The sequence below is a fragment of the Anas platyrhynchos genome, chromosome 2, assembly GCF_047663525.1.
Source record: "Anas platyrhynchos isolate ZD024472 breed Pekin duck chromosome 2, IASCAAS_PekinDuck_T2T, whole genome shotgun sequence".
Classification (NCBI taxonomy): Eukaryota; Metazoa; Chordata; class Aves; order Anseriformes; family Anatidae; genus Anas; species Anas platyrhynchos.
Genome location: NC_092588.1, coordinates 43,767,022 through 43,775,917, shown reverse-complemented (window position 1 = coordinate 43,775,917; position 8,896 = coordinate 43,767,022). Strand labels below are relative to the sequence as shown.

General features: G+C 36.0%; 1 long non-coding RNA gene across 1 annotated transcript; it reads left to right on the top strand.

Moving 5' to 3' along the window:
• Positions 1 to 7,032: 7,032 nt before the first annotated feature.
• Positions 7,033 to 8,272, top strand: LOC110352002 (uncharacterized). The gene is made up of 3 exons (XR_002400290.4): positions 7,033 to 7,103; positions 7,194 to 7,265; positions 8,196 to 8,272. It is a non-coding gene; the product is annotated as an uncharacterized lncRNA (long non-coding RNA).
• Positions 8,273 to 8,896: the final 624 nt, after the last annotated feature.

Here is an 8,896-nt window from a genome sequence, read left to right as displayed (position 1 = left end):
TTCAGTCAGAGACTGAGACTTGAAATTATATTTATGGTGCAAGGTTTCTCTGCTCTTTCATAAGAGTTCCCAGTTGCATACTATCTCATAGCATGTATTTAGGTTCTACCACAATGTCTGTGCCTTCTTGCAGCACAGCTGACACTTTCATAGCCTACCAGACTATTTATTCTGAAATTTCTCATTGTGTAGCTCTTCTCATTTTTATTTTCATTTATTTTTTATATTTTTATTTTATTTTATTTTATTTTATTTTATTTTATTTTATTTTATTTTATTTTATTTTATTTTATTTTATTTTTTCTTGAAATACTTAAGCATCATTCCATTAACTATTTTTTTTTTTTTTCTCCTCCAAAAAATTCACCAGTTTCTGACTTTTTTCCTAGTTTCTAGTCTCTGGTACATTTTCAGACTAAGATATCTATTTCCCAGCATTATCTACATAGACATATACATACATAAATTTCAACTACTCTCGAGATCTTCTTGTCATGCCAGCTTACTCCTGTGGACATCTTTACAAGTGTGGTGGTTTTACTCAGGTGGGCAGCCGAGCTCTACAACAACCGCTCTCTCACTCCCTCTCTCCTCAGAGAGGAAAGGGGAGAAAATACAACACAGAGAACTCAAGGTTAGAGATGAGAAAGATTTAATTAAAGGGAAAGGGAATGGGGAGAAAAAGAAACACGTGGAGCACAGATAGAAGGGAAAAAAAAATATCTACTTCCCATCAATGAGCGATGTTTGGTCACATGCTGGGAAGCAGGACCTCAAAACGCATAGTGGTTGTTCAGAAGGAACAGTCCCCTCCCCTGCGAGAGCTCCCTTTTTTATCGCTGAGTGTGACATCAGGTGTTATAGAATATCCCTTTGGTTGGTTTAGGTCAGCTGCCCTGACGATGTCCCCTCCCCATCACTTGCCAACCTCCAGCCTGCTGGCTCTTGGGGGCTTAGAAGGAGTCCTGATGCTGTGCCAGCACTACGCAGCAATAGACACAACACTTGAGTGATATCAGTGCTGTCCCAGCTACGAGTGCAAAGAACAGCACTGTGTGGGCTGCTGCAGGGAAAGGCGACTCCATCCCAGACAGACCCAGCACAACAAGACTTCATATTTTGCACATTTTTAATTTACTTTTCAATTTTAGGTTATTTTAGCATCTTATTGTAATCAGCAACTGTACATTTTGCATGTTTTTTTTTGTTTTGTTTTGTTTTGTTTTGTTTTACAACTGTTTTTCTTTACCAATCCTTTTTATCTTATTGATTCTCTATTAGGGTCATCATAAAAGTTTCATTTTCCTCCTATATATTTTTTCTGTTTTCTCCTATATTTCCTGCTAACATATCCACTGGGTTTCCCTGTACTTTCTATTCCCTGTGTACTTTCTTTTCTTCTTCTGTGAGAAGAAAAATTTTTATTGCAGTTGGAGTCCTGTTCTAGAAATGAGTACAGGTTATCGGAGAAGAATTGCTTCTAATTTGGTTTGAGGTGAATATCTGCTCCTGCTGCTAACCTTCCTCTTTATCATCTCCAACTGGTAAAGTATATTCTGACTTTTGTATGCAAGCACCAAAAGTTTTAACCCATATTTTCATCAGTGCAACTGAGATTGGACTCTAACTTTAAATCTTAGCCGTATGTTATGTTTTCATCTCCTGCTTTCTACGAGACATCAGATGGTCTCTTTTCTCTTTTGTATCCTATTTCCTTTACATCTGCATTATACTTCACTGACGATATGTCTTTGAATATTCACTATTTGTAACCATTTCAGCTTCAAACTTCTTTCTTTCTGATCCTTTGCTCAATAAAAGAGTGATTGTTGAAACTTGTAAAGATGTACAGGCCATAGTTTTCAATATCTGCCTTACAAACTTGACAGTACTGCTCATTGCCATTTTGCAGAATCTTCATTTTGTCAATGTTTTAATCAGACCTGTGGTTTACATTATGCTCTGCACAAAAATCCTACTGTGGTGAACCATAATTTGAGCATTTATTAGAAACTTACCTGTGTTTGCAATACTAAAGATACCACAAAGTACTGCCTACATTGGTTTGCCCTGAGACCACTGTAGACTAAGGAGAATGAACAATAAGGACCTTACTTGCCTACAGCAATGGAACAGAAATGCAAGGCTTGACTTGTGGAATATAGAAGAAGTAATGGTTAGCTATGGTACAATATTTCCATTGGGGGACTCTAGTGGCAGCATGAATTGCACAAGTAAAAATGGAATTCCCTGTATGTTCATCTCTTTTGTCTTACATAATTCATGGTTCCGGCAACATCCAAGCTGCATAACATTTCCATTTTCATCTGATTCACTAGAGGACAGGACAAATACATGCAAATCAATGTTCTCTTTTTTTTTTTTTTTTGGTTTATTCTCGTTCACATGCTCTTCATTTGTTATAAAGTCAAATACCTTGACATTTTGACAGCTGACATTATATTTTTATGGGCACAAGTCAATTGGTTGAAAAAGAAAAAAAAAATCTGCTTTTCACTATCTTTTATCTAGGTTTGCTTCTAGAAAAGTAAATTCTTAATAATAGATTCCTACAATTTCTGAAGATGAATTCACTCCTATATTTTTCAGGTACTCTGATGTTATTCTTGTAAACACCAATATTTTCTCATTTTGTTTGTGCCATGATCCTTCTTTTGGTGAAGGATTTGTTATTTCCTAATTGTTTTACAAAGCTTGACAAGGGACACTTTGAAAGTAGAAGGTGATTTTGCTAAATATCTCTGGGACAAGGGAAGGGAAGGGAAGGGAAGGGAAGGGAAGGGAAGGGAAGGGAAGGGAAGGGAAGGGAAGGGAAGGGAAGGGAAGGGAAGGGAAGGGAAGGGAAGGGAAGGGAAGGGAAGGGAAGGGAAGGGAAGGGAAGGGAAGGGAAGGGAAGGGAAGGGAAGGGAAGGGAAGGGAAGGGAAGGGAAGGGAAGGGAAGGGGCACAAGAACTCACACAAGTTAAAATGTTCATTTTGAGTGTAAGGGATGTTGTCAGTGCCTACTTCATGAAAAAAATTGCTGAGTTTAAAAACTTGTTTTTGAAATAAAACAATTATTAATTAATTTATAGCATGTATCTAAGATAGTGTGAATCCTCAGGTTCCTTAGTCCAAGGAACAGTTTATGTAATCATAGCAGATAGTCACACAAAACATATAAAATACTTTGGGAAAAAAAATACATCTTGTATTACCTGCATGATTATACACTTGATGCAAGATTCATTCTTGCCACTGCTGAGAATTTTCTCTTTTTTTTTTTAAGTGAATTATGTTTTAACTAAACTGATTTTTTTTTTTCCATAGCTCAAACACAAAATTCACAGGGCTTTAGTCAAGAATCATTAATCAGTAATAAGATATCTCAGACTTGACTGACTCTGCTGCTGTACCCTAGTCCATCCTCTTGGCCTTTTCAAACCAGTGTAATTTCTGCTGTCCTAATTGCTTCTTTTTCCCTTTCCTTCTGATATCTCATCTTTTTCCCTTGAGTCTATCTCACTTTATTTCTCGTATTTTCTTATATAACCTACAGAATAGGTTTTACAGCTTTTGTATCATTGTAGTGTCTTCTCCCTTCTAGCACTGTGCAATTGATTTTTTTTTTTTATCTCTTTTTTCTTTTGCTCAGTCAGGCTTCTTTTTCCTCTCCTGGTTCTTCCCCTTCTTTATCTCTTTTTCCTATTTTCCCTCCCCTGCTGCTCTTCACCCTCTCTGGTTACCCACCTTCCCTTTCTCATCAGTCTTATCATTCCACTGATTTCTACCTCATTCTCCATCCCACTTTTTTTTTTTTTTTTCCTTTTTCTTTTTTTCCTCTCCAATTGCTGACTCTGATGCCTCCTGGTATGACCCATAGCTCGTCTGCTTTAAATGTTTTAAATTCTTCTATTTTTTTTTTTCTGTCTACTTTCCAGACTTTTTAAAAGTCATTCTAAAACTCCACAGCCTTTATAAGAAAGCACAGTTTGCAACATGCTCTTTCTTTTTGTATTCCCCATTACATAGACCTGTCATCTTAAAATCAGTGCTTTCAGGGAGATTAAGGAAGAAAACAAGTTTCACTGCAGCTACCAAATATAGACCAGACTTGCACAACCTGCAAGAATTACCCCAAATCTCTTCTTGCTATTTCATATCTGAGAAAGCAATTGTCCATGACCATTAAAATAAAATAATATAAAACAAAACAAGTATTATGAGTTTTTTTTTATTCCCAACTGAAATTATAATGCCACAAACTTCTAAACTAAGCCTAAGCATTCTTTTTTTCCCTTTTTTTTAAGCATTCTCTTTCTCCTCTCTTTCTTTTATCCTTGTTGGGACTGATACGAACTATTGTACATGGAGATGGATCTGTTCACTGCAGGTCATTCTAATTGATTATCACAGTGATTAAAAAATAATGTTATTTATTACTATTCCAAATCTTTTTTTTGTGCAGAACATGCACAACAATGACTGAATGTAAATATATGGTACAAGCAGTGTATGTACTGCTAAGCAACGCGAAAAGAGTCAGAGAAATACAAGTTGAACTTGTAAACTTGAGAAGTTGATCTTTCAGAACTGGAACATGCAAAGGTGAGCACTACCTGCTTCCCCTCCCTGTCTTGTCCCTCATTCCAGCTTTTTCTTCTGATTTACCCATTGAACTTATTTATTTATTTATTTATTTATTTAGGCTTAAGAGTGAGACTTCATTTTCTGGTTTCGCTTACTCTGTGTGATATTGCATTGTTTACAGAATATAAAATACATTTTCAGTCATAACAAATAATTTTGTCAAAATCCTGAATCTGCATATTTCTGACAGGTTGTACTACAAAAATTAAAGTGGTTTGAAAAGAGGATATTCATGCAACTTTATTTCATATAAACACTTGTGTAAAATTCAAAACCAACAGTAATGGCTGGAAAACAAAGAGAGATGTTAATGATACCAGCACCAGATTCTTGCAGCAAGGTATCCTTGCTGCTGAATAAAATGAACCACTTTCAGACAGTCTTGGCTATCCCCATGACAACCTATACCTCTTATGGCAGTGGAATTCCACAGTTATTCTTTTGTTTCCCCTACGGGTTGACCGTTCTTCCTACAAGAAAGGCATATGAATCCTGCATGGCTTTCAAACTTCTGCTATGCTATCTGAAAATCTAAAATAAAAAAAAAAAACCAAAAAACAACATGGTTAAGTTTTTGTAGAAGCAGTGAAAAAATGAAAACAACATTTCTGCACTCTTTGTCAATGAACACTAAAAATATAAATTAGTTTTGAGATAAGATATAATGTTATTGGAATAGAAATTTTATTAAGTATGAGAAATCATTGTGTTATTTATTTATTTATTTGTTTGTTTAAACGTCTTCCCCCTTGCCCCCCTCCCCCCAGGCTATAGACCACACATGTTCTTTAATAAAAGCATCTTTATATTCTTGTTTACATACATCTCACTAGATTGACACAATATTTTTATGTGTATTTAGTAATTACAGACATAATATACTTCAGAAATCAAGGCTTAGGTATTTTGGATTTTGCTTAAATCTCAAACAACAAATATTCTCATCCTGTATCTGTGGTTTATTTAGTTCTCCAGGTTAACTCTCTGGTTGACCTGAAATGCTCCAGTAAGCCCACAAGAGGCTTTACCTGGGAAGCAGATAACTGTCTACTCCCTTAGGTGCTGTTTCAAAACAAAAATAAATAGGAAACTAACATTATGGCATCACCAGCATTCTGAGTAACTTGGTAGTAGGAGGCTTGTCTGTGGCATAGGAGACTTGAGTTATAGAGCCATTTTGAGAGTTTTGTCCAGGTTTCGGCTAGGATAGACCTAATTTTCCTCCTAGTAGCTGGTATGCTGCTGTGTTTTGGATTTAGGATGAGAATAATGTTGATAACACACTGACGTTTTAATTGTTGCAGAGCAGTGCTTACACCAAGCCAAGGAATTTTCAGCTTTTCACTCTGTCCTGCCAGCGGGCAGGCTGGGGGTGCAGTAGGAGTTGGGAGGGGACAGACCCAGGACAGCTGACCTGTGGCCAAAGGGATATTCCATACGGCAACATGCTGAACAATTATTACGGGGTAGCTGGCCATGGTGGGGGGACCACGGCTCAAGCATAGGCTGGGCATCGGTCAGTGGGTGGTGAGCAATTGCATTGTCCATCACTTATTCCATGCACATTAGTAGTAGCAGTACTATTATCATTATTGTTTTTGTTTGTTTGTTTGTTTGTTTGTTTTGTTTTGTTTTGTTTTGTTTTTCCTGTCTTAATATACTGTCTCTGTCTCAACCCACAGGCTTTATTTTCCTATTTCTCTAACCATCCCAGAGAGGGAGGGGGAGCAAAGGGCTGTGTGGTGCTTAGCTGCTGACGGGGAGAAACCACAACAGCAATGTAGTCATGTAACCAAACTAAAGCCAAAACTTTCAGCCCAGTCCTTGACCTGAATATGGAGTGTGGATCCTGGCACTTCTACGTGATAGTTTATATGCAGCCAAAGTAAATACTGTAGTTAGAGGTCATGGGGCTAGATTTTGAAAAGTTCTGCATAAAGAAGAGATCTCAGAAAAACAAATTTAAATAACATTAATATCAAGAAAAGTCATTCTGATTGCTATAGCCTTTATCAGTCGTGACTAGACAGATGAAAATCTGTGAGTGAAATGTTGTCTTTAAGATCACTTTCTTTTTTCTTTTATTTATTTATGTTTATTTACCTTATTTTATCAGGCTCTGTACGAATTTTCCTAACAGAACAACTAGAAAAAATATGACCCTTACACACCTCTTGTAGTTAATTCATTAGGTCAACTCTAACCACTAAGATCCTTGTCAGGTTGTTTCTATTGGCAATAAAGAGCAATTGACCTTAAAACACTGAAGCCAGGTAGATGAGCCTATTCCACAAGGTCTCTTGGCTCCACCCTTATTAACTGAAATCTGCCACCTTTGCTATATAGGAAGCATGAGGACAGATGGGGTTAATTGCTTTCCTAGGGGAGTCTGAGGCCTAGATTATCAAGGGTGCTCTTCTACTGTTATGGTGAAATGGACTCAGTGTTCCCTGGTAGGCAGCTTTTTCTTCATGTTTTCTACAGTCTCTGTGAAATAGTTTTAGAGACTCTATGAGCTAGTTGCATTGGTGGTGCTTTCTCAGTACAGTAAACCCCTTGGAGTATGGTTTCACTGGGAAGTAGTTAAGCAGTGAATCAAGTTCAGAAGCTGGCAGGTGAGTGTACCTGGGTTCTGAAGTTGTTGCATGCTCCTGGGCCCCATTCCTATACTATTAGTAGTAGTACTATTATCATTATTATTAGGACAGAAAAGAAAGGAAAATAATAATAAGTTCTCTTTATTTCAACACACAGATTTTCATTTTTTTCTGATTCTTTGCCCCATTTTACAGAGGGTAAGGGGAGGGTGAGTGATGACCTATGTGGTGTTCATTTACCGGAGGGATTAAACTACAAGTTTGAACATCTTCAAATGGAGAGGTTATATCCATTAAGTTACATTCAAAAATGTGTTTCTCTTCCTGTTATCATCATCATTTTTTCCTCTTTGCACACAAACTGGACTGGATTAACAGGAATAGGAACATCTGCTCTCTTTTTCTCCTCCCAATCTTCTCTGTCTACTCCAGACTGAGGAGTAAATTTTTTTTTGCTTATTGAGTTAGTCTTTCAGATTATGCATAATATGAGAGAGAACATAACTGACTTCAATATTAATTGTTTTAAAAAGTGACAGTCTGCTTCCACTGTGAATTTAATTTCAGGAGAGACCCAGATAGAGTAACTCTGAAGTGGAGGAAGGCATCTATTAATACCTATCATGTTTCCTTACCTTCAAAAGACCCCTATACTCTCAACAGAGAGAAGTTATCTTCAAAGGGTCATTTCAGGATTATTTTCTGGATGTCTGCATCTTTGATAACATCTAGGGTAACTGAAGTCACCTCCTTTTTCTCTCTCTCCTACAAGAAAAGGAAAACTTTAGTTTAAATAATATTTAAGTCAGCCTCATCTGGGTAGAGCAGATACAATTATTTTTTTCTATATAAAATGTCAAGTTGTTTTTGTCTTAAAATTTTAATTCAGAGCATTTGATGGTCTTGTGCTGGCATTAGAACATCTGGATTCTGTTCCATTTTTTTCAGGACCAATATCAATTGATCAGTGCTAATCCTCAGTGAGGTATGAAAATAATAAAATGAACTCTTAAATTCTTCTACATAATAGGAGGACTTAATTTAAGATACATATTTTGTATGTTATAACAAACATTAGTTTTGAAAAGTTGTGATAACATCAGAATTATACCGCTTAGACCTTTTTAGCTTAAGTGGTAAGACAAAAATATGTCTAAATATATAAAATAAACCAGGTTTTCCTTTGTTTTTTGTTTGTTTGGTTTTTATAGGTATAGGTCATAACACTCAAAATTTGATTATATTAGATCTACTGGAAAAGGCCTACACTATATGTAGTGCTCTCCCAGAAATGAAAATAAACACAACTTAGGCAATGTTAATTAGCTCATGATTACAGTTAGTTCACATGGGTTATAGAAAAAGCACAGGCTCTTTGCAGAGAAAACTATCAAAGATTTGTCTGTCATAAAATTATTAAAGGAGTATTTCTCTGTCAAAGTGAACACTATCTTATAACTAATATAATAAATTATTGAAATATGCTACCTTTTATGTTACAAATATAATTGCCATTTTAGTTAGATATTGACACTTAAGTGTTTTTTATAATACATTTTAAGACTTCCAGTTATTGTATTTTTTTTCCAAGGCTTTTAGTCTTTTTACATCTTACATCTTTATCAAGATCATCAGTTCTCAGATAATGT